At 41.5% G+C, this 27,836-nt stretch overlaps 1 long non-coding RNA gene across 13 annotated transcripts in view; it reads left to right on the top strand.

Annotated features, from left to right (window-relative positions):
- Positions 1-27,836, top strand: part of LOC128918748 (uncharacterized) — a 93,229-nt gene that overhangs the window by 54,794 nt on the left and 10,599 nt on the right. For 4 of the 13 annotated variants that reach the window (XR_008469697.1, XR_008469695.1, XR_008469685.1 and 1 more), the window contains 2 exons: positions 281-24,499; positions 25,164-26,571. This is a non-coding gene — a long non-coding RNA (uncharacterized LOC128918748). The remainder of the gene's footprint in view (positions 1-280; positions 24,500-25,163; positions 26,572-27,836) is intronic. The other 9 variants (XR_008469696.1, XR_008469694.1, XR_008469693.1 and 6 more) reach the window with 9 other exon arrangements.

Here is a 27,836-nt window from a genome sequence, read left to right as displayed (position 1 = left end):
AAAAGTCTGATGGAAAAATTCCTTGCCATTGTAAGAAATACTGGTACATGCAGCAGCAATGTTACTGGCTCCTAATATTGTGCCTATTAGGCTCTATTAGAAGGGTCAAAAGACAATATGAATTTTGATCTTAGGTTCCCCGAAATAAATGAGCTTTGTAGTTGGAGGGCTTCGGTTATTTTTGGTAGGGTAACATTTGTTATATTCCGTTTGCAGTTCTGTTCCAAAGAAGTGCACAATACGTGTATTTGTGCATGATGTGACTCTGTTCTGTCTGCAGGACCACGTGCTCCCTGACCCATTGCCTTGACCGCTGCACAATTATTGCAGGGCCAGAGCTTTCTGAATTCTGGGTGCTCCGAAATTGCAGTCAGGATCCAACATAAAAGTTGTCCTGATTTTTCAAAGATGCTGAACCCCTGCGGCTACGCTTCTTGGTAGGAATTTTGGGTGCTGAAAACCTTGGAAAAGCTGGACGCTTTTAAGGTAGGTATCGGAGTATAAGCGTAGGGATCTAAATTTAGAAGATCAATTTAGATAACCTTTGGACAGACGGTGAAAGTTTAACATCTCTATTGCTGGATGGAACAGGAGTTTCTTGTAACCCAGCCCAAGCAGTAATTCCAATAAAGGAAAATTGTATGTTTTAATTGCGTACTTACCAGGCTGGAAAGGTTGAAGTGATTTATTTTAAGAACCTACACAAGAAGTGAGGGAACTTTCTAAAAGCATCCAAATAGCAAAAATTATTTTCCAAGTGTTGACTGTTTCATTTTGTAGAGAATCATATTGGCTTGCATTAATATAGTTTATCTTCTGAAGAAAGAGAAGAGGTAGAAAGTGAAAATTTTGTGACCCTTTAAGCAATAATTAATCTGACTGATTTTGTTCACCAGTTCTATGTGGAGCTCACAGCCCGACTGCTTTTCCGCCTAATTCCCCACCAGTTGCGCACCCAATAAAATTTCATTAATGGGAAATGTTAGTTATGCAGGAAAGAAAACTTGGAAACTTCGTGGGAAGGAGGGGATGCTTCTTGCTTGCAGTGGCAAAACTTCGCTCCCTGTCTGTTTTTCAGAACTTATTAGAAAGATCCTAAAGAAGTTTTATATTTGTCTTTCTCATTTTAGGAGGAAATGCAGTGAGACAGCAGAGAGCTGGAGTTAGGGTAAATTTCTAGATTGGTTAAGCAGAGTGAAAGGATTTTTTTTTTCTTTAAAAATAGAATTAAAATAGAACCCCAGACCAGTAATGACTTCTCTGAAAGTTAAAACAACTCTTACGCAGTTGTTTCTTCGGTCTATTTTAACCAGGCTGCCAGAATGGAAACAAGACAGCTTTTTGTGGGGTGGGGGGATGCATGTGTATGGCAACTCTGTCTACATACGAAAACTTTGCTGTTTGATCATTTGTACACCGTTGGCGATATACCTCCAACCTTGGCTGGTAATTCTTCAGTGCTGTGTAATCCTCGGTAATTCTGTCCAGCAAAGTACGTAAGAGAAAGAAACACAGATCTGCTTAATTGTGTTTATTTTAAAATCTGTTTTATTTTGCTGCTTTTTTTTTCCAAAGGGTTACATGGGAGTGAAGGGAACTGTAGCAACAGAGTTAATGTTATAGCAAAGTCAATCAGCAACTCTCCCCCCCCTCCTCCAAAGGAGGGGTTTTAAGGTGCTGAGGAGAATGAAGGCTGCTCTTTACTAACAGCTCTGAAATTTCATTTGCAGAAATGGTTTTCCTCTTTAAAAACAAACCCAAACCCCAAACCTAGCAAATTACAGAAGAGATCCCTGCCTGTTGCCACAAACCCGTAGATCCGAACTTGTGGTCATATTCCACACAAGCTTGTATCTATAGGTATGTGTCTGTCTGGCGAGCGCACAAAGTGGTGTGTTTATGCATTTAAACTGACAACGTTCAACTTCGCTGTTTGTATCTTCCTTCTAATGCCTTCTTCCCTCCTCCCTTCTTTTGTTTTAAGAAATATAAAATGGGAGCTGCAAATCTCGTTCTGCAATTATCATATCGCTTTCCAGCTTTGGTGAGTGTTAAAATACACTCATGCAAACCAGCAACTCATTTGTGCCTGAGTGAAATGAGCTGGGAGAGTTATTTGACATCAGACTGAAGAAATTAAATCTCAGATACGTTATGCCTGGCTCTGGCTATGGGACGTGGTAGGGAGTCTTCTTACGTTGTTTAATTCTGAGGTTGTTGAGAAGTAGATAAAATTGTTGCGTTTAGAAAGTAACGTGGATCCATTCTTTCTTTGTTTAGTGGCGGCAATTTGTTTGTGAGAGCAATAGACGCTTCTGTTCGCCTTTATATCAAGTAACTTTGAGTCCCTGGATATACTGCAGGCTCCCAGCTCTCTAACAGAGGAGGGTATTGGCCCTCTGACTCCTATTCTCTCTCAAAAATTAGTTTATTGTACAATCCGATTCCTTCCAATTTCATGGTATTTACGTCTTTTAAAATAGTTTTAAAGGGAAAATAATCATGCTGTAAATGGTAGAGCAGGAAAAAACCCCACCATGTAAGCAGGCAGTATAAAACCTGCTGCATAAAAATAACCTTTTTGAGTCGTGGAAGTGGAACAATTATTTTTTTAAGAAGTCATTTTTTAAAACCCCAATATACAGATTCTATATGAAAATAATTAGACTGTAAACTCAAAATAACGTCTGACTGTTTCTTTCCAGCAGCTTTCAGTGTTAATTCTCCCAAAGATTTGGTCTGCGTTTCCACTTTTAAATTTCTCTGTTTTTGAACTTGGCTGGTTTAACGCACACTGCTGCAATCCAAGAAAGTGGGTTTTTTTCTTCCTTGCTGAATTTCCAGGGTTTTCTATGTGTTTTCTGTTTACTATAGAAGCATAAAATGATGTCAAAGAAGGCTTCTGCTAATAAAATTTTGGTCTAACTACTCTTCTTTCTCCCTGCAAATTGAAACTAGCTTTTAAAAAAGAAAATAAAATGCACAGTTTGGCTTTTTATGTGACCGTGCATTTGGGCACAGGGTCAATGTGCCCCTCCCGCACGTATAGGAAATTAAGGTCTAAAAGCTGCCCTGCGGTGGGTGGGTGGCTTCCAGAAGAACTTTGGGTGCTGGGCTGTCTCTGTCTCTGTGGCGCAGCTGGTTTTCAGGTGTGTGCTTACATCTACACACAGCATGAACGTGGGGCATCACCCTTCCCGTCTCAGCTACGTAGGTGTCCATGAGGAATGTTTTGGCTCTGCAAAAAACAGACAGAGGGGACTGAGGAGGGGGAAGGATACATCTCTTTCAGGTGAGGGCATATTGAAGCCTAGTTGTGGGATACCACCCAGAATATGGACCTTGGGTCAAGTTCTCCTTTGGGAGGTGGTGCTGGTTCCTGCCTCCACTTTGGACGTTGTTTCACCCGTAGTGGAATGAGTCGGGTATCATCATGGGCTGTGATAGAAGCAGGATGAGGTTGCATCTAGTTGTGACAGTAAAAATTGTTTTTCCCAGAGGGGCTGTTAATATTCTGTGTAGTTTTGATGTTGTCTCTTTTTTTTTTTTTAAATGCTGTGAATATTCACTGCATTAAATTTCTGTGTTTATGGCTATAAAGGAAGTATTGGCTCATTCAGTCTAACCTCCAAAGAGAAATGAGCTGGTCAAACCCAGTTCCCAATATAATATGTATTTCTGCATGGTGGTCTCTCCTCTGTAAAGCCATTTGGAGACATCAGGCTTCTGGCAGAATATGCTGAGAAAAGCCTGGAATTTGTCACTGATGTTTCTAGAGGCTGGCACTTCAGGTGACATTGCTTTGAGAGTGCCAAAAGCCCATGGCAGGGGAATTGGGCAGATGTGTTGCAAAATGAGCTACCACAGTTGGGTTTGAAAGCATATTTTTGGATTAGAAAATCAATATTTGAGTCAAAGAAGTGGAAGGAGGAAACAGATTTTTTTGTAAAATATTTTAGTGTAGTTTCTCACTGACTATGTTGGGACCCGCTAATCAATATCCAACATTTTTTTTTTCTTCCTTTTGGTGAGAGACTTGATCCAAACACGGCTGGATGCTTAGAAAGCAAACTTTAGAAATGTGCCATGAGAAATGGGGCTAAGATGCCGGCCCTGTGCTGCCGTGAGGGGAACCATCGCATTATATTCTGAGGCTAAGCATGTTTTCTGGTTGCTTCTGGTTTTCTGGTGCTTGGCAAAGAAAAGGAGTGGCTGTGCCACTGCCTGGGCACGCGTCAGCTCAGCCTGACGTGAGCTTTGCAGATGCTGTGGCCTCTGCTTTATGGGACAGGGTGGAGGTGCCCAAGGAAGTGTCTTGAACACTGGTGTCTTCTGCAGGAAGGGGTGCAGTGGTGGCTGCGGAGGGGACGCCGAGGCGGGCAGAGGTAGAGTCAACCCTTCTGTCAGCAGTACCAGCGTTGCTTCTCTGAGCACAGCGTAGCCGTGGAGCCTGCCACGATGCTACCTGAAGTTTGGGTCTTTGTACCGCAGTGCTCTCTCGCTGTACCTGTTTGCCTGACATTGCTAAGACAAAGTTAGTACTTGGGATGGCCTGGCTCCAACTTCTGCCTTCCTGCCGCTAGCTCATGTGCCTTTCCCCTCCCCTCCTTCTCCTTTTACATTTTACTAAATTTTAAAATTCGTTTTAGTTTGTTTCTTGTTAAGCTACCCCCTGTTCTTTTCAACTGTAGCCTCCAATAGTCTCCCCCGCCCCTTTGTTTTTCAGCTCTGCCTTTTGAAAAGAACTGTATTGTGTTTTCAGCGTTAATTTGTATTTCTTTTCTGTTGGTTGTATTTCACTGCACTTCATTAAGTTTTAGAGTGAAACTGGAGTCTGACAAAATGATGGGAAGAACCTTGAAATGCATCTTCCCTTTAGGATGGAGAAAACTAATTGGAGTCTGCGGAGCTTCTACCTGTACGTTTCTTATGAATTGTTTTTTCCCCTCACTGAGTTGATAAGGAGCTCACATTTATGCAGCGGCTTTGATCCAAGTGCCATACAGAGTGCACAGAGATCTCTTCATCTGTCACTGAGGCACAGCGACTGCCTAACAGTGCACAGACGCGCTGCAGAATTGCTAAGGGCAGGAAGTACTGAATACTTCACCCAGTTTGATGTTGCAGGGGAACTTAAAGCAATAGCAGGCAGTTACTGTAGCTGGAAACAAACCAGAGCACCTGCACGTAGCAAGTACCAGGAAGGCCTTGGGGAAATGAAAAAGTCCCAATATCCTCTCCAAAAATTGGTACCTTAATTAATGCGGTCCTTTTCGCTAGCAATAGGCAGAGTCTTTGCTTTAGTACCTCCCAAGAGGAAAAAAAATGCCTCCTGTGAAACTACGTGGCTGTATCTGCATCTGGGGAGGCTTTACTACAATTGTGTTTCATTTGGCCGGAGTTACAGTTTAAACCAGAAGCAGTAGTTCTTGTCTGCAAGAGCAAACCAAAGCTTTTCCAAAGCAAACTCCTCTTTTTTACTTTTTTTCAGATTTGGTAAATCGTGTCTTTCTCCCTCAAAATAACAAGGCCATTTCTCATTTTTGTTACTGACATCTTTCACTGAAAGCACCTGTAAGGTCCCTCGCAGACGAGCATGTTGCATGGTATCCACTGGGGTACAAAAATTACTACATTTGTGTGCTCCCTCTTTTCCCAGTCTGGTCTGGTGTGGAGCACAGTGAGCCCTTGTCAGCAGAGGAGCACACAATAGCATTCGGGTAATTAGAATAACCATATGCAGTGGCAAATGGGATTCATGGTAAGCAGAATGTAATTGTGTACCCTGGAATTTGAACCATATCCAAATACTCTTATTCAGATAGTCAAATCTGGTTAAACTCTTAAAAGGCAGATAACTAACTGTTTCAGTAATCTGATTTTTTTCCTCTCTTTGTTTATTTCCTTTTAATCAGTAAGGGAGAAAATAAGGCGAGGATGTTCTTAGGGGAGGAATCCAAGACTAAGACAGACACCTGCCCTTGAGCCAGGAAGTCTCCATGACTTAGGAGCATCGCATAAGTACCATTAGCCACAGCGATGTGAAGGAGAAGAGGAGATGTGCTCCCGGCTGGGCTGTGGAGACTTGGGTTGTAGATGTGCAGTATCATGACGAGATGCAGCCTCACTGTGCCACCCTGGAAGTGGCAGTTTCGGTAGAGCTTCCTAGCAATCACCTATGAGTTCCTTTACGTTTCAGCGTGTGTGTAGAACCAGCCTTGGCTCTGGGTCCTTATCATGCTCTGCAGAATCTCGAACAAGAGCATTCAACCTGGGGTCTCTGAGCTTCACACCAACAACACAGGGAACAGCTCGATCATAAAGCAGGCCTGGGCTAAGCAAAAAAAACCACCTAGGCTTTGGGGTCATTTAGAGTCATCAGCCTTGCAGCCCTTGCTACCTTGTGCCACCTTGCCCACCAGCATCCCCGATATCCAGCCTTAGACCCAGCACAGAGCATCTGTGTCATGTGTTGTCTGACCCAGGGCTGATGCTGCACTCCAGCTGCTGACAAAAAGCTATATATGGCTCCGAGTGAGAGCGTGGCTACCCTTCCCCTAGAAAGTAACAGATATTGAAATGTAATATTGAGTAAATCTTCAGATTGCCGTAACTCTTGCTAAAAGTTGAGGCAGAGACCATTTTTGTAATGTGTTGAAAAATTTTGGATAGCTTTCAAAATATTTACTTGCTCTGGATTTCAGCTGAGCGCAGATGAGACTTCTTTCTTTATTTTGCAGACACTTGAAGTTCCAGCCCTGTTTAGCGTGTTGGCCAGACTTCTAGGAGAGCTCTGTGAGATAGAGTAAACCTTTGGACCTCTTGAGGTTCCTCATCACAACCAAGTTCTAATCACAAAGTTTCATCAAGTAAAGCTGAATGGGAGAGATGACCAGTAGGAATCATTTCTGCTGTAAAATGTCTTCTGTCTGAGGTTTTTGAAAGTAGCTGTAAAAAAGATCCCTCCAGGCTGAAATTTAGCAAACAAGATTTCAGACCCCAAACTGGAACAATATCGTTTGTGGGTTTGGGTATTATTTTTTTTTCTCAGCGACTTAAGGAAATATGTTTGCTTCATGAGTATTTTCTGCTTGCCACCCTCCCCTTGGCCAGCCCTGCAGTAGCCTGCCTGGGATCTGCAAGTGAAGGTGGGTTCATCCTCCTTCTGCATCATTCACATCCATGAAGATTCAAAGCCAAATCTCTGCTGATGATAATAACAAAATAGAATTCAGCTTTCTTCAACACATCTGTACTGAATTTCCATGGCTGGTATACTCACTGTCTTGTTCATACCTGTAAAGTCAATAGGAGTGGTCTGTGAGTGCACACAAAGTGTAGTACAGCTGCAGGGGGTTAATACATGCACTGATTTCTGTGTCGTTATTTGGGAATATTCTGCCCTCTGAAACCCTGCCCTTCTGTGGATCATGACTAAACTGCTGCTTTGCATTGAAGCATGTTTTAAAAGCATGGAATATTCCAGCCAATCGATCCTCAAAAAATCAGTTCTGGATTTGAATTATCTCCTCCTTCTTGGGGAAATGAAATTTAAAATTCAAGTTCATGTAGGGTCTACACTACATGTAGGGGAAGCAGGTTTCTGAATTCTTCCCTCACCTGAAGTCCATGAAGGGAACAGGCGGTAAAATGAGCGATGCTTCTGTGTAACTTCCTAGTCCAGAGTAAAGTTTGCACCTTGATCTAACGTCTTCTGAGGTCAGTGGCATGGGCTGTTGTTAACTTCAGAGGTAGAAACCCTTGATCTCTCTCGGAAGAGCTGCTACAATGACATTTCCTCTCCATTTGGAAATAAGTATTCCAAAGAGCAGTCTTTTCCACATTTACTTCAACTGCTGTATTTCAGAAATCAGAGGGTTATGCTAAGTAAAAGGACGCAATTTTTTGATTACACTGTTGCTTTAAAATAAAACTAGCTGGGCTGGGACAGAGATTTCCTTTTGTCCACAGAAGTGTGAAATCATTTCTGTGATTCTGAAAAAGCAAGAGGCCTAAAAGGGTTCACGAACAATAGGCGCTGGGGCACACGAACTTATATAGGAATGCACAGCTCTACACGTAATGCGCTTCTCCCTGCCACAATATATAATAGGAACTTTCATGACATCGATACGTATCGTAATTGAACATTGTCATTAAATTACATATTTACCCTAATTACATAATGAGGTATGATTGTGCTAATTGGGTAAAGACATAATTGACAAAAATCACCAGAAAACAAACATGGAGATTCATGCCACCAAAAGAAAGTGTCTTAATAGGCACTAGAGCTGTGAATCTCTCTTGCTCTCCTCCCAGAAAAAGAATGTTGATAGTACATAGGAAGAGCCAGGCGTTGATAGATGTTGTGAAGGTGCAGAGGTAATGGTAATTAGATGACTTCTGTTTTAATATTTGATCTCAATTCTTCATGTCAGTAATAGCAGCAGATATTCTAATTGACAGAATGACTAGATGCGTGACACTTTTTTCTGCTTGAAACTACAGTTCCTCTGGGATGCAAATACACTTTCATCTGTCCAAGCTTCATCTGAGCTTAAAGAGATGGGAACAAAATATCTGTAATTCTGAAGGAAGCTCTTATAAATGGGGAAAATTTGCCAGGATAATCTGTGCAGCAGGCTGCAGAGGTGTCTGAAAATTGACCAGAGGATGAGTTAGGTATCAGACCCTGGGACGGAAACTGCTTTGGTGTTTAGACTTTATCTTGAAGTCTCGTTGTATGGCTCTGTAAAGTGAGCATAGGTTGCATACAGGTCCGCAGAAAGACTTGCTTATTTCTATCACATTTGTGCTGAGACGTGTTGGCATATGTGGGAACTTGGACGAGAATATTTTCTCAGTGAGGACCCTCTCCCGGCAGTTCGTGCTTGGACACTGCCATGGCACCTTAGAGCAGGTCTTGGTACTGGCAGCAAAGGCACGTGTGCCGAGCGGGACACAGCTCCCCAGCTCAATATAGCGACGGGGGAGGGAGCGAGAATGCTCTTTGAATAAGTGCCAGCACGGAGCTTGACAGCTCAAGGATTTGTAAATGCGGTGATGAACAGGAAGCTGAAGTTGCGATGGAAGAGCAGCAAGGAGAGGTGGCGAGTCATGAACAAAAGCGGCATTTGCCAACCTGAGAAAAATTTAGGTTATTTAGGCGCAAGTTGAGAGTAAGGAATTTTTTCCTAAGGAATTTTCTATTGTGATGTATCTATGAAAGGACCTTTACTGAGTTGAGGGTACAAATGGAACAAAACACTTTTTCTCCACCTTCTATTTTAGATCAAATTATTGGAGAGTTTTTTGCTCAGCTCTGCTTATAACTGCCTGATCTGCAAGATATGCCTGTGTTAGTCTCAGTGCAATGGTGATGTTAGCAGTACTTTCCTTAATTAAACTGATCAGATATAGATAATAATTTTTAAATGCTTTGAATTGTGTAATATCTAACATTCATGACAAGATTGAGATATGGGAAAATACTCGCAAGGGTTAATTTGTAGAAAAAATCAGTAACCTAGCCATACGATACTGAAATGGTTTAGTTTATAGCTGCAGAATATGAAATAGGACGTTTTTGAAAGTCTAAAGGGGAGTTACATAGAAATTGGGTGGGATTTGAGATCTTCCATCACCTTAAATGAAGACACGGGTTCATTGGCTTCCATAGAGCTACATTAGTTACATCATTTGATTTCATGTCAAAGGACAGATGTTCAGTGAGCAAAAATGATGATTTTGCATCAAGGAGCTGGGACGGTTTCAGTGTGCTTTTAGACAGCGATAAAGCTCCGGGTCAGTACAGGGCCAGAGCGCCATGGTTTCCTTATCCAGATTTGTGGTTGGGTCAGTGTTCTAACTAATAAAATGGTTAACAGTGACTCTGCTGTTGGGATACTGTACTGTCCTGTTAACTAAAATAATGTGTTGTATTTCCACAGAGCCTATCAGGTCAAAGTAAACTTTACCGAATATGGAGTCGTTAGGAATTCCACTGATACTATCAACATCATGTATGTTTAAACCTTGCAGACTGGTTTTTTTCAAATATTTTTCTGCTGTTGCAAGCTGAATCCTGAAGAGTGGTATTATTTCTCACCTTCCTCCTTTATTTCTAGTCAGGCTTTGAATGTAAAGGTAGGGCACTGGCTTTTTCATAATCAGCAATGCTACTTTATCCTCAGAAAATAGAAACAACCAAGATGCCATCTATTCAGCACAGCTCAGCGTTCGTGCCTAGGGTTTGATTCCCTTGTAATCCCCTTCCAGCACAGAGCTGCTGTGCCTGAGGATGCATTCACCTGAGAGGCAGGATCTCGGGGCTGATTCAGTTCCACTGTCTGCACTAGCATATTTTAAGATGCTAATCCCTGTTTGTAAGCCATAATAAATAGGCAGCCTACTGCTTTAAGTAATACCTTGGTGGGTAATGGGAATGAGTCACAATGATAACATCCTGGTTGTTTGACTGTGCACTAATACAAGTTAAAAATGTAATGTGTTCCTTGTTAAGGGAACGCCGTCTTGTTCTGACTGCTGAGAGAGGCTCAGTGTTGCATTTCTAAGATCGTTAATCTTAATAAGGCATTGATGCAAGGCTAAAATTTACTTAAAACTTTCTGCCCTTTTTGCAGTTCTGCTCCTAATCCTTCTTCTGCAATCATCCTTTAAACATTCAGGAGCCAAGCTGCATGTTCCAAGGTCAACAACATGATATGTGTTCAAAAAGGAAAAGACATGTTAGGACAAATTTCGTCCTAAGCCTTCTTTAAGTGCTTTAAATAATGTATGTATATGTTCTGTGCTGTAGTGCAGATGCATCTGCTGTGGAGGGGGAAAAGTTATTTTTTTGGCCAGGGACAAAATTCCTTCTTGCGTGAAAAGTGACCATGATCTTGTCTATGTTTAGCAGGAATAACCATGGCTTATCGCGTCTTACCTATTAACATATGCAGTGTGGGAAGCTGCATTTGGGTTTGGTGTCTTTTCACCAGCAAAATATTTATTACTTCTAAATTAGTGCACTGAGAATTTTGAGGACTTTTTTTAACTAGAAACCCTGACATTATGTCGGCTGTGAAGTGGTGGGTAGCTTTCAGCATTTTTGACTGCATGCATCCAGGTTGAGGTAGTAGGTTGTATAGTTTAGAATTACACCAAGGGAGATAACTGTACAACCTCCTAGCTTTCCTTGGGTCTTGCACAGAACGGCGTGATGAGCGACCATAATTCCTCAGCAATGTTTGCTCTGGACACATGGAACAGGAAAGAGCAGGTAAGATGAGCTGGAAAACCTTTTATTTTCTTCTCCCTCTCTAGAACCTCAGAAATGTTCATTCTCTTGGCATTTTTTTACCTATTGGTGCTACATTATTGATTTTTTAGTAAATTCAGTGGACTAGTAATGCTTGTCTTCCTTTATTAGCGTTCGAGCAGCGCAATGTGTAACATTCCTAAAAAGCACCATGGCAACATATCAGTGTTATTGCCTTCGCGGTCAGCAATCAGAAGTCTACAAAGGTAACATGAAAAGCATCCTGTATTGTGTCTGTTATTGAGATGTGTGAGCAGGTTTCCCTTGCCGTTAGTCTTTGACTGGCTCATTTAGTTCTATGCCAGGAGTTAAACAAGGCTGTGCCCTGTATGAGACCTGGCACGCTCATTGTCTCTCAGGAAGCGTAGGAGGCTGGTGCTGATGCTTCCAGATAAAGCCTGTAAGGGTTTTTGTGAAAGTACCTAAATCTACACAGTCCTCAGGAGAGCTGTTCTTAGGGAGTATCTGTTAGTGATTATGGCCAGCTAAAATGGCGATTCTTAAGGTTTTTTTCCCAGGCTTGTACAGTTAAATTAGGTGTTTCCAAGGCTGATGCTCCTGGACACCTCCAGTAGAGGTGATTTGCTTTTCCCTCACAGCAGTTTGGATTCAGGAGCTGTGGAGCCACCCCAGATTTTGTAGAGAAGCTGTGCGGAGAATGGGCATGTGGTGAGCCTGCCATCCTGGGCAGAAGACCACATTTCTCATGTATCTTACGTGTCTGAAATGCAGGGAATATACCTGATATACCCAGCTGATATTGATATCTACAGTTTAATTTGCCTAACTATTTGAGGCTTAAAAAAACTTCTGAAACTCTGGTTTCGTTTATCTAGTAAAGTTTGAACATAAGTCAAGGTCTTCGTGGTGGCTTTGTTCAGGGTTCAGTGTCCCCTGGCTGCCTGGATGAAGATGGTGGCTCATCATTACGCCTGATCAGGGCCCCAAACATGAGCTATGTTGCATCTTTTGGCTGTATATATGACTAATTCTGGCAAGAGTTTTTGAGTTGCCAGAAATAAGAGAGTCTGTTTGCTAGTGGGTAAACTTTCTAAGTTAGCAAGTAAAAGTTAGGGGTAGGCACAGGGTTCATTTCATTAGTCTAATCAAAAAGTGTGACAATGGTAACAATATGTCAAAGTATCTAAATAACGCAGAAAAATGTTTTTCTGGTAAAATGGCATTTAAAAACTTTAATATCTGCAAATTCTTGTTTACTGAATGCAAAGAGAAGTTGTTGGTTTCTTGAGTGTTACCCAGTGCTCAACTGTTCGTTGTTCAAAGAGTGGATTAGCGGGATTTTATTTCATCTTGTTTTCAAGGAGGTTATAGATATCACTGCCATGGTTTTAACTCCGTGATTCCTTAGGACAAGGCAAGTATCAGGGCTAACACAACGCTGCTTCTGTGTTTCTTGAAGGCAAAGGCATTAAATGCAGGTAGTTAAAAAAGAGGGGTCTTTTTGGCACATTTTAGGTAGTACCTTATTTCCCCCCCACACCATCTTTTTGCAGATTTAAGTGCAAATTTTCAGCTGTAAATCCACAAGCTGCATTGACTCACAGCCAGTGCTGAGCTGGTCCATAAGGTTTGATTCTGCTCCCCCCCTCGGTTTGGTACTTCTCTAGGAATAGCTTTACAAATGGGTGGTAATAAGTCCCTAATAAGAACATTCTCATCTCTTTTTTGGTGGTAGGATTTCAGATCTGCTTTGCACAGATATAAGGGATCTTCATAAGGTTCAAAAATAGTGGATATTTGTATTAACACACACATTTGTGGCTATCAAACTTAACTTTATGTTTAGTGTGTTAATCATATATGTAAATCAAATGATCTATTTTTCTCCAGAGAACAAGGAATACTAATTAGAAAGGAGAATGGTCAGTGGTACATTGAAGTTAACAATAAACGCAATTCAATGTGCATATTTTTCTTCTGAACAAAATAGCATTCCAGCTCTCCCCCTGATGAGAGGACTGTATTGTCAATTAATTAGACTTCCATCATATGTCCTCGGATGCCCTTCTATCATATGCCTTCCATATGTCCTTATGTCATATGCCTTCCATATGCCCTCTATGTAATTAAGCTTCTATCATATGGCTTCTATCATATGCCATTTAAATAGATTTCCAGGAGAATATGGCAGTGTTACAATTACGGACCTTTTGCAATGAGTAAAGGAACAACTCATGAGCTGTAGATTAAAAAAGGAGGAAGCAAAAGGAAGGTGGCTCGCCCTGAAGAGTTCCTTTAATTGCCAGTTTTGTTTCTCTCAGCTTGGGCAATGAACGGATAAAAGTGTCCTATTTTCCTTGTTTCCCGTTACTGTTCCATTCCCAGTTTTTATTCAGTTAAGCCTGTGAATAGTCGGAGAGATAGCAACTGTTTTTTCAGAGAACGTTTCCACTGGAATGTAAAATGAAAAAGAAACAATCCACCTCCCAGAAAATTGTTTGTCCTACGATAATGAAATGTAAACTTTGATCTTGTTTTTGTCCCTTTAAGTCTGTAACGTAGAGTGAAGCACTAGAATTATCGTGGGGAGAGAATTAATGAACATGAGATGGTTTGCTTTACTTCAGCACGCATCCCTGTTCTCCCTTATGGACAATGGGCACAGATAGTATTGTGCTTTTCTTGGCATGATGATTGCTTGGTAGATAGTATCCTAATGTACAAGAATATGTGGTGAAATGGATTCCAAATTTACTGTGACTTATTAAGGATAAAGTCCAAAAATAGGCACTGATGCTTATATACGTAATGAAGAAAACTGCAAGCATCCGAGGAATGATGAGGTCTTGGAATGGTTTGCAATGAAAAGACAGCCAGTGTGCTTGTTTGCCTTATGTACATTTGTGTATCTCTGCCTTCTTTCTTCCCAGCAACTTCTGAGACCCTTTTTTTCTAATCCCAGTCAGATTTGATAGAGGAGCGGTGATGTCCGAGGCTATTCTGCTCTAGCAAGCTTTACAGAAATTACAGAAATCACAGCCATATACCCAGCAGTCAGGAAGAAGGTTGAAAGGACAAAGAGAAGGTAAAATAGAGTCCTATGTGCTGAGGTGTCCAAACTATGAAATGGAGAGCAGTTTGTAGCGTATGCCAGTTTACCTGGATTAACTGGATTGAATGAAGTAATGAGAACAGTTCAGACAGATTCCCACTGGCTAGTAACCAGCGTGTCCCTGAGGACTTTGCACTCTAGTTGCTAGAGCATGCTAAAACCCATACCACCATGACTTCACTGCCAGTTTTATGTGCTCTGCCTAGATTAAGGTAGAATTTACCAAACAATGGGCCTATATTTTGCTATGTAGGCATACTGCTAGCCACTGTTTGTGTTACAGATGCATTCCCAAAAGATAGGTGACAGGTCTTATTTTGGCTTTATCTTTTTATTTTCAACACAATTTTCATTTAAAACACGCACACACACACACAATATAACCAGTCCATCTGGAAGCTCTAGGTCATGAGGGAAGTTATTTTGAAAAATTCTTGTTGTGGTCCTGCACCATCATTAGTTTGCTGGTGCCACAGTCGTAAACTGCACACTAAGGGAAGCCTTTAAGCCTCTTGTAGTGTACCACTGAAATTATCTGTCAAGAATCACTACTAAAGTGTTGTATTCAGAAATCTGTTTTTTTTTCTGGTGTGCTGGGCAGCAAGAAAATACTTGCAATAACGCACTATTGCAAATTTTTCTTCTGCTTCTGTGTTTTCACATGGCTGTGGGACTTGTGGAAGATGGCAGCCTAACAGTCCTGAAGGAGGAGGAGCTCTGCTTATCCACAAAGTCGGTACCCAACCACTTGTGACCTCCTAAGCTGAAACTCAGAAACTTTCACCGTTAGAGGGATTTTTATTTTTTTTAATGAAACGATGCCTTTCATCTATTTCCACACCCAACTGAAACTATGCTGCAACACTTCGGCTGCTAAATCAGATGCGTTAAGTACAGTCAAATTTGTACATAAAAGTTTTGTAAGAACTGGGATGAAATAGAATGGAATGCCAGAATGACTCATTGTTTAATGAATAAGGCCCTAAGTGTTCTATTGATGCCATTTATAAATCTGTATAAAATGTATAGAATTCATGTCATAACTGGAATTCCAAGCACAGCAACCTTGCGAGCTAAATTATGATGATGATAGGGTACTGCACGAATTAATATGAATTCTAACACACTTCTGCTTGAAAGCTGCTCAGACAGTTAAAAATAAGACAATTCCATTAAACAGATTCAAAGCCCAGACCTCAGAAATGCTGCTACTCTTTCCTTTTGAAATTGTAAATTACTGAAGAAGGAAGTTCTTTTTGTGTGTGTTAGAGTCAAAAACTATAACCTATAAGGGAAACAGATGTCCTTTCAATTAGATGTAGATACTGCACAGTGCAATAGGAAAATAAAAGAATTAGCTGGTATAGACCAGCTCAATATTTGGAACTCTTCTATTGGAAATGAGCAGTCTGAGGCCAGAGCAGAGATCTGAACACACATCTCTTTTTGACTAACTTTTTCCTTCTCGTTCTTACTTTTCCCTTTTCATAGCTTGGTGGCTCAGATATGAAACCAGGTGAAGTTCAACATTTCCAGCATGAGTTTTGGAGATATGGTCTATATCCGTTCAGACTTCAGTCCGAGACAAACTGTGGTGTTGGGCTACCAAGATTTAACCTTGCGATAAAAGCTTCCAGTCTAAACTGGAGCAGAAAGGAAATCTGACATTTGGAAATTTCCCATAGCAGACGAAGATCCAAAATATTTTATTTGGTAACACCCCCCCCTTTTTTTTCCTTTCTTTTTTAAACAAGACAAAACTTCTAGTTGCCCTATCTCCACTGATGCTCCAGGCAGCCCCAGTTGCATATATTTAGATTTATATATTCAAAACATGAAATGTACTCTCCCTGAGCAAATAATTTTTTACATGCAATAGGGTGAAATTAGCCTCTTTGTGCAATGTCATGGCCCTGTTTCTTGGTTAAATAAGTTCAAGAATCAGGTTTCTGGGGCAGATAGAGAAAGAAATTGAAATTCTGCATTCCGTGTTATATGCAGCGGCTCCTCCTTCCCACCACCTCTCCCTGCTTCCTTCTCAAATTCGTAGAATTTCCGCTCCAGTTAGGTGATCCAAGATTGTCTGAGGTGTACTCCAAATGAAATGCCACTGGCTAGAAATATTCCAGGCAATTATTTTCTTAAAAAGTAGGAGGGAGCTGCTGCTGCTATGGATGAAGTCACTTACCTACAGGGAAAGAGCTGTCAGCCCGTGGGTGGGGACCTTACCGCTGGCTGCAGGATACCTGCTGGAGCTGCTCCCTGGCTCCTACCACCCGCCTTTCGATGTACAACCACTTTTTCTTTTTTAAGAAAAAGTCCCCCCGCACTCAAGACCCCTTCTAAGAGTGCTGTTTAAGACCAGTGTAGGTATAGCCAATATAGAGTCTTTGATTTCTGTTTTCATCTATGTTCTTGTAGGTTCCCGCGTTCAGGTAGCCAGACTACTGCGTTGTGCCACAGAGGAGCAAATGTTGTGGTGCAGGGTTCTCCCTGGCCCCTCTCGGGTCATGGAGGATAAGTCCGCTTCAAGTGTGAGTCACCCTGCTGCCATTTTTCCCTACGCCCTTTGCCAAGGTCTGATGACAAGACTGTGATTTCTTTAAGCTTGTCTTTGTTACAGGTGTGACACACAGCTCATAGGGTTTCATTATGGCTTTCATAATGTATTAACGAAATGTCAGGATCAAGTCATTTATAATTAACACTGACATGTAAATGTCATGTCTAACAATTGTAGTGTAAGAGTATTTTTGTGAATGGGCCATTTTTTACACATGCAACTCTCAGTGTCCAAGAAAGCCATAACCAGTCAGGCAAAGACAGATATTTTTTTGGTCTTTTGTTTACTCCTCATTGAATTCTTGATAGGCAACTAGACCTTGTTGCCTGTTGTTCCTAGATCCATTGCAGATATAAAACTCAAGCCATGAATGGAGACTTTATGAACATTTTAGGGCTTGATCCTATTATAAATGTGGAGTGGATAAACCCCTGCACAATACTGATGTGGAATTCGCATAAGCACTGCCTGTAGTTTGGGGAGCAAAGACAGTAAGGTGTGCAGTGTAGGAGCTGTATTAGCAAATCTGAGGAGAGAAGAGTGGCTCAAGAAGTTGCCAGCAAAAATTGTCCCAAGCAGGGAGATATCTGAAATTGATATACTGGAACCATTTCCGTTAGAAAGGAAAAACACACCGATGTTATAATGAAAAAAAAGAAAGAATGAGGAGGTAGACTGAGAAATTCTCATAGTTTCACAAAGTGAATACAAGGAGACATGCAGTGAAATTAAATGGTGACAAATTGAAAATGTTTTAAAAAGCAATTCTTTCCCACCAGTATTTAATTAAAAAATGAACGTGATTGCTTTTAGAAGTTAATGGGAAGTTTGCAAGTCTAGAACAGATTAGATACTTACGTTTTTAATAACCATACATAGAATTATGGTAATTCATTATAATAACTTTAGAACGGAGTTTAGACTTCATTTTTCAAGGTTTAGGGTGAAGTCTTTCAAGACAGCAATTCATGACCAGGGAAGAACCAGTGGGAAGGACAGCTCCTGGTTGTCTAAAGCTGCTAATATTTGTCGCTATTGGAGAAGGTATGTTAGAGAACTCTGGATTCTGACCCAGTCTCTATCTGGCTCCTGCAAAGGATTGAGCACAGAATTTGCCACGGATAAATAGAAGTGAAGGGTTGGTAGATGTTTGGTCTTCAGTTGGGCTCGCATATTGAGTACCTGCAGCACAGTGGTATTAATTACCCAATGGCACGGTCCAACTCCAGTTCCTTGCAGTTACCATGTGCGGTGGGGCAGGGCTGCATGACCACTGTCCGGAAGGGAAGGCAGAGGAAGGTGAATGACTTGTCCAAGGCCAGGCAGCACATCACTGGAGGGGCTGTGTACAAAAGTCAGGTCAGTTGGATTGCAGATCTGCATTCAAACATATGTTGTGACCTTTTTCTTCCTCATTAAATATGTTTTTTGGAACCCCGGTGTTACCAGACGTAATAAAAGCTTCAGAAACAGTGGGGAGGGAGGGTTACACCTGGTTCTGCTTTCACACCCGCTTTTCAGTATGAAAGTAGAGCAGGTCTTCACCATGCGAGAGTGTGTCATACAGATACGCTCAAGCTGTCAGTGCCTGCTGTGGGATGTGAGGGGCTGAGGTGTGATGCTGCACTAGCGACAGCCCAAAGGGCCTGAGCTGGCACTTCCATACGGTGCTGGCTGGAGATCTGTGGTTGCAGCAGCTCAGGTTGGTGCTAGATTTGGGGTCACTACAGTCAGTCCCGTGAAGAGTGTAGGCAGACCCTTTGTATTCCTTAGCTTAAGTGATATTTAAGGAATTGTTGTAAATGGCGGGTCAAACCCATTCCGGGACTAATGCCACTGATGTGGGTTTATTTTAAAAGTTTATATTTCTTGTGTTTGAAGTGGCGTCTCATCTCTTCTGACAAGGAATAGCAGTTGTGGCATCAGAGAGTGGTTTGCAATAGTGGTGTTTGCAGTCTGTCAGATGCCACAGCTTCCCTTTGGCTTTCCATTTCCTTTCATAAATGAGGTTGTTAGATCTGGAGGACAGGATTTTAAAAAAAGAATGAGGAAGAGAAAGAAAACCAGGAAGGAAATGGGAAGGGAAGAAGGCAAGATAGGACTGCTCTCTGCTACAGGTCTTGTGGTTAGAGATGGTTTTGGAAATTGCCCTTCCAATAGCTTTTGAAACGTGAAAGGAGAACTTATTTTACAAGAGCCTTAAGATATTTCAGTCACGTGTTTCCCTTCATTTGTATGTGAGAATAGTTATTGCATGAGAAGTTAAACACTGTAGTGGAAAAAGTAAAATCAGTGTCCGCTGCTTACTGTGTTAGTGATGTAATTTGACTGCTGAACCATGTCTGTTTGTAGGGTTCCAGGATAGAAGTCACTGGTCAGCCATCTATAACCATGGTGCTGTAATAAATCCATAAGGCCCCTGTGTTGGTTGCTGCATTTCATAAAGTGACTACTTGGAACTTGGTGTCAGAATTAAAGAACTGAAGTCTCTTCCTTCTTCAGTAAAAGAGGAAGATATCCATACTCTGCTGGTGGAATTGCTAGTGCAAGGGGTTCTACGATGCTCTGTTTTATTTATATTTCAATAGAGGGGCAATTTTTAATTGCAAAATACGTATCCACAATCTCATTTCATGGTGCATACACCATCTCAGGAGGTATGCGCACCAGCTCACTGCTGTGTATTTTAGAAGTGAGGATCTCTGTCTTGGTGCTAACATTTATGTGTATATATTTATATATGTCTTGGTGCTAACATGTATATGTATATATTTGTATATATGTTTGTCAGATGCCTGCAAAGCAGCAAGTTGCAAACCAACAGTGACTAATGAGTTGAAGAGCCAGAAAAGGTTATCTGGAGCAAAGAGAAGTGTGTGATAACTTCTTGGACTAAGAGGATGCAAGGTGAAAGCCTGTGTGCAGTGAGTCAGTCCTGCACCAAACCTGAGCCAAGAGGTTCCGAGGGACGCGTAGGAGCGGTCCAGTGGGGCCACGAGTGCAGGGCTGTGGGAGTGCGCAGTTCTGTCAGCTTTCAGGAACAAGGAACTCTCAATCCATATTGAAGTCAAGGGTTAAACGTTTCATCCATAAATTAGTGCTAGGAATTAAGAAAGACTACTTGACATCTGAAATCGCAGGGAGGCTTTTTCCGTGTAATAAAAAAGCCTCTTCAAATTATTTAAAGCATGCTTCTCTTGCATTTTAAAACTGGGGGAAGCTGTGCAAGTGAGATGGGCCAGTTTTTGGTCTTGGTTAGTGATAACTTAGTTCATGCAAAGGACAGCAGGATTTGTCTCTTTTTCCTGCCGTGGCTTTAAAAGGAGTTAGATCCTGGTTTAGGTTGCAAAGAAAATGCTTCCAGTTGCCATTTGCATGAATCCTACTCTGAATCTCAGGTATAAAATCAGGTCATTTGGTCATCTTGAAGCCTGTAAGTTAGCTTACCGACAAGCTCTAGGCAGTGGGACTCAGGCATATCTTCAACATCATTGCTCGAGCAGTGCCTTGAGACCCATAGAGGCAGTGAATTCACATTTGTGTTTGCTCCTTGGATGACACAGGCCTGAAACCTCAACGGTGATTTGCTAGAGTAACAATGAGGACAAAACGAACCTCTCCTTTGCCTGGGTGTCTGGGGGCGGTTCAAAAACTCCAAACAGCGTGGAATTCACTTGGGAAGCTCAAAGTTTGTAAAGCAGCTCCCTTACTTGTTGCGAAGCCCTTGGTCTGCCTCACGCCACATTGCATTACATGTTAACGCAGGCTTTACATTATATATTAACGCAGATTTGTCCTCAGATACCCTACTGTGGAGAAGGCCATTTTAAAATCTTTAATAGGGCATTAGAGCAATTTGCCTGTGATTTGGTTTTAAGTGGGCAAGGAGAGTGGTGACAAACGAAGCTGGGAGGCCCTAAAATTCTTTGAATATTCCATGTTTTCCTGGAACTGTTGGGAAAAGGCTGCCAGAAAGGTCTTGGCAGGTTTTCTAGGTGGCTGGCCAAGTCTGAAGCAAATGTGGATAGTTAATAGGCTAATGCAGCTCTGGTTCCAAGTCCGTACGTATATAACATACGTTTTTATTTAAGAAATCCCACTGCATGGAGGAGCAAATGTAGTGCTAATATATCTTCCTGAAAGAAAACAGCAAGGGAAAAAACACTGTCATCTTGTAATGATAAAATAAGGGATCTTTTGCCCTTACTTTTTAGGGACTTGAATTGTCAGTTGAAGAAGAGACGACATAGGAAATTAAATCAGTAGACAGGCAGTGGCTTTCCCATGAGGGCCCCATATTAATCAGGAATGGCTTATATAGCAATAGTTTGCATCTAAGAAAAAAGGCAGAAGTTGCTCAAAGAATGGATTTCCGTTGCTGGATTGACTTTTTGTTGTTTCCATGCAAGCAATTAAAAAGGGCAATTAAGCAGGAAAGTGATCAAATAATGACTTGGGACCTGCTGCTGTAGTTGGTTCCATGTGGACAGCCAGTTCCAGCATGAGGCCACCTTTGTGGGTCAAATTGTAGGAATTAAGTGCTGCTATTGAATCATCCCAGGTATAGCCTGGTTGGGGAGGGGTTTCTCTGTGCACCGAGGTCAGAACCATGGTTCTCTGTGGTCACAGGCACACAGGGAATAGGTGTTTACTGTCGTGACTGGCAGGAGTTGTTCCTGGGAAACACGAGTTCAGATTTCTCTGAGATGCCAGGTAAATAACCTTTGTAATTTTAAAATTGTCTCCACTGTGAGGGATTCTTGTTTGTATTCAGCTCATGGGGCCTGTCTTGTTTTATTATTAATGGGGTGAAGACTGTGCACAGCCTGTACTGTTACAGTGGAACAATTTATTTTTTTTTTATTAAGACATTGGTGCAGACCCTGAAGTTCTGCTACAGACTCCCTATGGCATCTTGGATGAGTCGCTTATTTTTTTGGGGGTTTATTCACTGTCTATAAAGTAGAGGTCCGTGTTCCTCCTAAGGAGTATTGTAAAGAGGAACTGATCATATGTGAATTGTTCAGAGACAGTCATGTTGTATGTCATATTGGAATTGCAAGTGAGCATGCTGTATATCTCTATGAAGAAATGTTTCCTGTGGCCTATCTCCATGCTGACATAGACATTCATTAGCTGCACAGAGTTAAAATTGACAATATTTGTAGTCTAATACTACTTTTATACAAACAAAATCAACTTGAAAAGGTTATTATGACACTTCAAAAATTCTAATTAAAAGATGTGATTTATTATTGTAGTAAGTAATCTGATATTCAGATTGTCTTGTTTGTTTTCATTTTGTATCTCATAAAAATGTCTTTTTTTTTTTTACATAAAAAGACTTTACACTGTCTTTTTGCATTATGAAAGCAACTAAATTTAAGTTTAGGGTGTACTAGAGGCTGCACCGCAACGTTAAGTGATGCAGAAGTGAGGACTGGCACCAGGACTGGGGAGACTGTCTGCTGCGCTTGCGTCCCGCTGCTATTTCTGGCATGCAGAGCCTGAGCGGTGCCTGACGGGCCAAACGTAAGTCCTCAGAGGTTGCCGCGTCTTCCTTGCATTCTGACATTCATGCTGTCTGTCACATGCCTCTCGATACGTGGCTTTCTCATTTTTAATACGCTCTCAACACCAGTGAAGCAACTGAAGCCACGTTACTGCATGTTCAGACCTCTGTGTCTGGTTTCACAAGAGGGAAGGGCGACCAGACTTGTGTTCAGACTTTCCCTGTATTAAAGCGCCCAGGCCTGTTATTTCTTTGACAGCACTACCTGAATGGCTTGGCATCCTGTAGATACCCTGTGAGAAGAGACTCCCTGTCCCCAGGAGCTTGCAGTCTAAATAGATAAGGCAGGCAGAAGAGGAAACTCAAAGAGATGGAGAGACTTGCCCGAGCCACTTAGCACGTTGAGCGGCAGGACTGGGAATAAGAACAGGTCTTTTGAATCCTCGCCACTGTCATCACCACTGATTCGGGATTCCTCCGGCTGGTTCTGTGCCAGCTTCTGCCCTGTCCCCACGCAGGGATCGGTGGCTTGGGCTCACCAACCAGCTGTAGAAAAAATTTGGTGTCCTGTCTTTTGGTTTACTTCTTAAGCAGTGGCTGAGACAAGTGTTTTTTTCTTGACAGAAATATACTTTTGTGTATTGTTTAATTTTTTCCCCAAATTCTGTCACCTGCAGGCTGTAGCTGGAGTACTAGAAAACCTGAAAAACATTTCTTTGTTAGTCTTTTAAATAATTCCACCCTCTCTTTAAAAAGGAAGTCAGAGCTGGTGAAAAGGGCTAAAAGTCTGACAGGGGGTCTGGGGGATATTTAAGGTTGACTCTGCTTCAAGGTTCTTCAGGTCCCTGTAATCTCTCAGGGCTCTTTACAAACATTAATTAAGGCTCAGAGTCACAACTCCTTTCTTATATGCAATAGTTGTGTTACCTATTTGTGTTGTTTTTATGTCGGGAAGAATTGGGAATCGACTGCAGGACTGAAGGTGCACAGTGAATTCACGGCGGAGATGGGGGTAGATCTGTGGACTGCAGGCAGCAGGCTCTGCCTTCCTCTCACGGAATTACAATCTTTTATCGAGTCACCCGAGCACTTCTTGCCTATTGAAATACAATTCAGTCCGGCTCTGCTTGTGGATTTCTAATTTTAGTTGAATTTTCTACTTTTCGTGCCAGGTCAGATTCCCAAAATGTCCCTAAACTCGATGTGTGTTTCTGAAGTTGAATCTAGGTTCAGCAGTTTAGATTCTAATTGAACAGCCTCAACATGTATTACTTTTACTGGCTTTTTCAGAAAAAAAGAAGAGTTGATTTAGGGACACTATCTCTTTCATGCAACGATTCTGTTGAAATTTCAAGTAAATTTTAAGACAGAAAGTTTTTGTAGCAACCTTGTAGGTTAACATATTATCATAGTTCCATCGTTCAGTAACTACATATTTCAAAATTTGTCAGACTTTCAATGTAAAGCCTCAGATCTTAAGAAATTGTGTCACCAGCTCAAAACAGGTTAGATTTATCTGAAATTTCAGTGAGGTTCTTGGAGCTTTTGTCATGTTTTAAGTGAATTGAGCCTTATTTGAAACTTTTGGTTGACCTGAAACCATGTGAAATATGAGGGTTTTCAGGTGCTTTATGTGATATGGAAATGGCAAATCATACGAGAGTGGATATAATAGTTTTTTGTGTGACTTCATCCACATAAATTCAAGTTTCAGAGTTTGGTTAAATCCGGTTTGTATAGGAGAACTCACGGATAAGGGCAGACTAACTCCCTGTAGACAAAACACACATAAGTCTACGTACTGCGTTCCCACTTCTCATGCTCTTCCTTTGGTATTGGGTTTGGAAGTGAAAGTTGGTGGGTGAGTCAGGTTAAAAGGAATTGTTGGTGATGAAAGGGCATTTTCATGACCTTCAACCCCACTCCACCCTCTCTGTTGACTAACAGGTTATCAGATGAGGATAACAAAAGTAATCTGGACATAGCAGCTTCCTTCCAAGGACCTCAAAACACTCCAAGGACATGGTAAGCATTGTCATGATGGTTCTATATTATGGGGAAGCAGGGTAGGAAGAGGTGGAGTGATTTTATCACTGACTTGACGTGGAATTGGGCAGTGGTGTACAAAACAGTGAGGTTCAAATTAGTGACTTTTGGGTGTTGAACTCCTCACTTGATAAGAGTGCTGCTCTGGTGATGCCCAAATCACAACACCTTTGCCCAACTTTGCTTTCCATGGATGTGCCCCACACTATGAGTTTGTACCTCTCCTCACATCGTTGGAATTCATCATTGGTGTTAGTAAATACTGTTTTCTCCACTGAAGACATTTTATTCATTTGTAAACTATTCTCATATATTACCATGTATGCTGTTCATATAGCTGAGGTAGAACTGCTATTTTGAAGATATTTCCTAAATGATCTCTGTATAGTTTGAATAGAGTGAAGTTACTGACTTGTCTTAAAAAGGCCTTAAGGTTTTAAAGTTAATGCTTCAGTCCCTAAAGCACCCTCTGTGGCTGAGTATCCCTTCTCCTTTGTGTCTTCTCCTTTGAATCACTAATTGGTCTCAGAAAAAATAGTTTGTCTTTACTGTGCTTTCAGCTGTAACTGTGCACCTACCAAGGTCTCTTCTTCCTTTGAACCTGTCTCCATGATTAAATTCATTCTTCCTTTCTGTTTTCCAGCTTCTCCCTGCAAACTTCCTCTCAGTCCTTTTCTGCAAGAACTTTTCCTGCAAACCAGGTCCCTAAGAGGATTAGTGAAGGGGGCACCAATTTATTTATACCCACCTCAGCGTGGTAGCAGCCAAATATTGTAAGCTGCTGGATTGTTAAATGGCCTGTAGCACATGAAAGAAGCTTCAGTCTTCTGGTGCAGTTCAGAGCAGACAAGTGTCTACCGCACAGCTGCTCAGCCCCAGTTCTGGCATTCAGGTGTTTTTATTCTTTCTTAACCTGTTTGCATTGGTATTACATTCACAGCTCAGAACTAAACAGACTGCAGAGACTTGTCCCCTTTTTAAATATCAGCACAGTTTCCAGGCCTCTTCCAGTTGCGTTTATTTCATTCAAAAAACCCCAACCAACAGAGCAAAATGGAAATATGAGGAGTTGTGGAAACCCCTCAAACTTTCTCTGCTTAAATTTCAAATTCCTGGTGGTCACAGTGCCTGGGGATGTTGCCATTTGTGTTTTCTTCTGTAGTGCCTGGCTTGAATGATCCCAAAGCAGCAAGCTGAGTTAAATACATGGCTATGATCAAAAGAAAATGACGCCTCTATTTTTTTTTTCTTTTGTGCCAGCCTGGAGGCCCTTAGGTTTTGGAATTTGAGTCTTTGAAAAACAAGGTTACTGGACTCTAATAAATGAAGCGTCCGGATGTTAGTGATGATTCATAAAAGCAATTAAAAAAGGAAAGTGCTTTTCCGCTGAGCGTAACGTCTTGGTTTGAAGATGTCCTCAAGTGTGTGTGTAATGCAGCAAATAGTGGTCCGTGGATAGTGACCTCTGTGTTTAAGATTACGGATCTGTTTCCAGCATTAACACTTCCTTTAACATGTGAAAACATGGTTCTGGTGATCAGAAACATTTTTTTGGTAGTTGAATTTTTCTTAATTGAGTTTCTATTTAAAAATAGTTCCCATCTCTTCCTTCTTAAATTGGGGAAAAAAAAAAAATCTACTGAGGATTCAGTATTTTCCATGGGAGAAATGTGGGGTTTTTTCAACATAAATATTGGAGATAGCAGATAATTGAAATTCATCAAATACGATTTTTTTTTTTCCCCTCAGTGCTACTCTCCTGCATTTTGGCTCTGACCTTCCACAAACACAAAACGCCTCATTTGTACAGCTTTCAAAGCGATTTTCAATAAGACTGAACTCAGTTAAAACATGATTAGGGTTATTGTTGTCTACAAAGATCCATCAGCCCAGCCACGTTACCTAAGCAAGACGCAGACCCTGAGGCATGCTCTACAAGCTTCTTCCTACGTGGCTTTTCCAGGCGTCTCAACCAACCTGTTGGGGATGGTTATTAGGCTCTGCCGCTGCTCTTCTAGAGCAGACGCTTCCAGTCGTCCTGCCTTCTCCAGGTGGGTGCCTCTCCCCTCTCGTGGGGCCTGTGCATCTTCCAAAGTTGGGGCTTCCATTTGCTTTGCCCTCACACACTGTCCTTGGTCAGACCACGCAGATCTGCTAAGGGAAGCAAAATAGTTTACTGATTTATCATGGATCATTAGATGGAGTAACTATTCTTAAAACATCACCAGTATAGATACAATAATTAGAGATGTGCTTTTTTGTTAACATTGCCAGCCTCTACCCTCTTGTACAGTACCCTTGGGTACTAAATAATTACCCACTTTGTGTGGTTATCTAGCTCACTAATTACCCACAAAAATTGGGGTCAGGTGTTAACTGCTTGAAATAAGTATCCTCCAAAGACTTGGTTAAATTGTATAAAGAAATTATGTGTTTGCAGCAAAACTTTAAAAAAAAAATCAAACATTTTTTTTTTGTAAGGAAGATAAGGGAACGCAAAAAAGGCAATGGATGTAAATTGTTCTGTGCGATGGCAAAATCTTGCTCACTGCTGTGATGGTGAGGGAATCTGTATGGGGAGTGAAAGGATGGTTGGCAGATACAGTCTCTCTAATCCAGTCTACTTTTCCCAAAGATTAGATCCTTCAGTACACAGGGTTTGATTCTTCCCCTATCTAGGCTGATGTCAATCAGGATTATGTTGGTATAAATAAGAAAATTTGTATCCATGGATTCCTGGACTGACTTCACTGCATAATCCCACCTCTTCTATCATCCAGGGACTTCTGCATTGCACCCAATAATTTAATTATGTATTGTATATTTATTTCCATATGTTTATTTTAGTTGTTTCAAACTCTGTATGCATGCAGAATTTCATTCTAAGGCTGCTGCTCATAAAATGTAGCTTGCTTTGAGTAAGAATTTAATTCCTGTGTTCAGGGAGTTACCCCAGTGAGTCAAAGATTTCTAGATAGCCCCACCCTCCCCAACTTCCCGAACACTTACACTGCAGTCACTTTCCCTTTGCCAGACCCACACAAGATGTCTAACTAGCCTAAATCCCAGGAGGCAGCATCTCCTGCCTCCCCCATTTTAGCCCCAGAAAACTAGGAAATAAAGCCACAGAAGCCCTAAAGCCAAAGCCCTCAAAATATACCCGGCACGCGTAGCAGAGGGATATCTAATGGAGCACCCTCCCAACCTGGTTTCTGGCATAGGTGCTCTCTGTCTTCAGTACAAAGGAAACGGATTTCAGTGGGAGCTAAGACGGTGCTTCTGAAATTCCCACTGTGCATCCGTCAGGGTCTTTGGG

The sequence above is a fragment of the Rissa tridactyla genome, chromosome 17 (assembly GCF_028500815.1).
Source record: "Rissa tridactyla isolate bRisTri1 chromosome 17, bRisTri1.patW.cur.20221130, whole genome shotgun sequence".
In the NCBI taxonomy this organism is placed as follows: Eukaryota; Metazoa; Chordata; class Aves; order Charadriiformes; family Laridae; genus Rissa; species Rissa tridactyla.
This window is presented reverse-complemented; position numbering and strand designations above follow the sequence as displayed.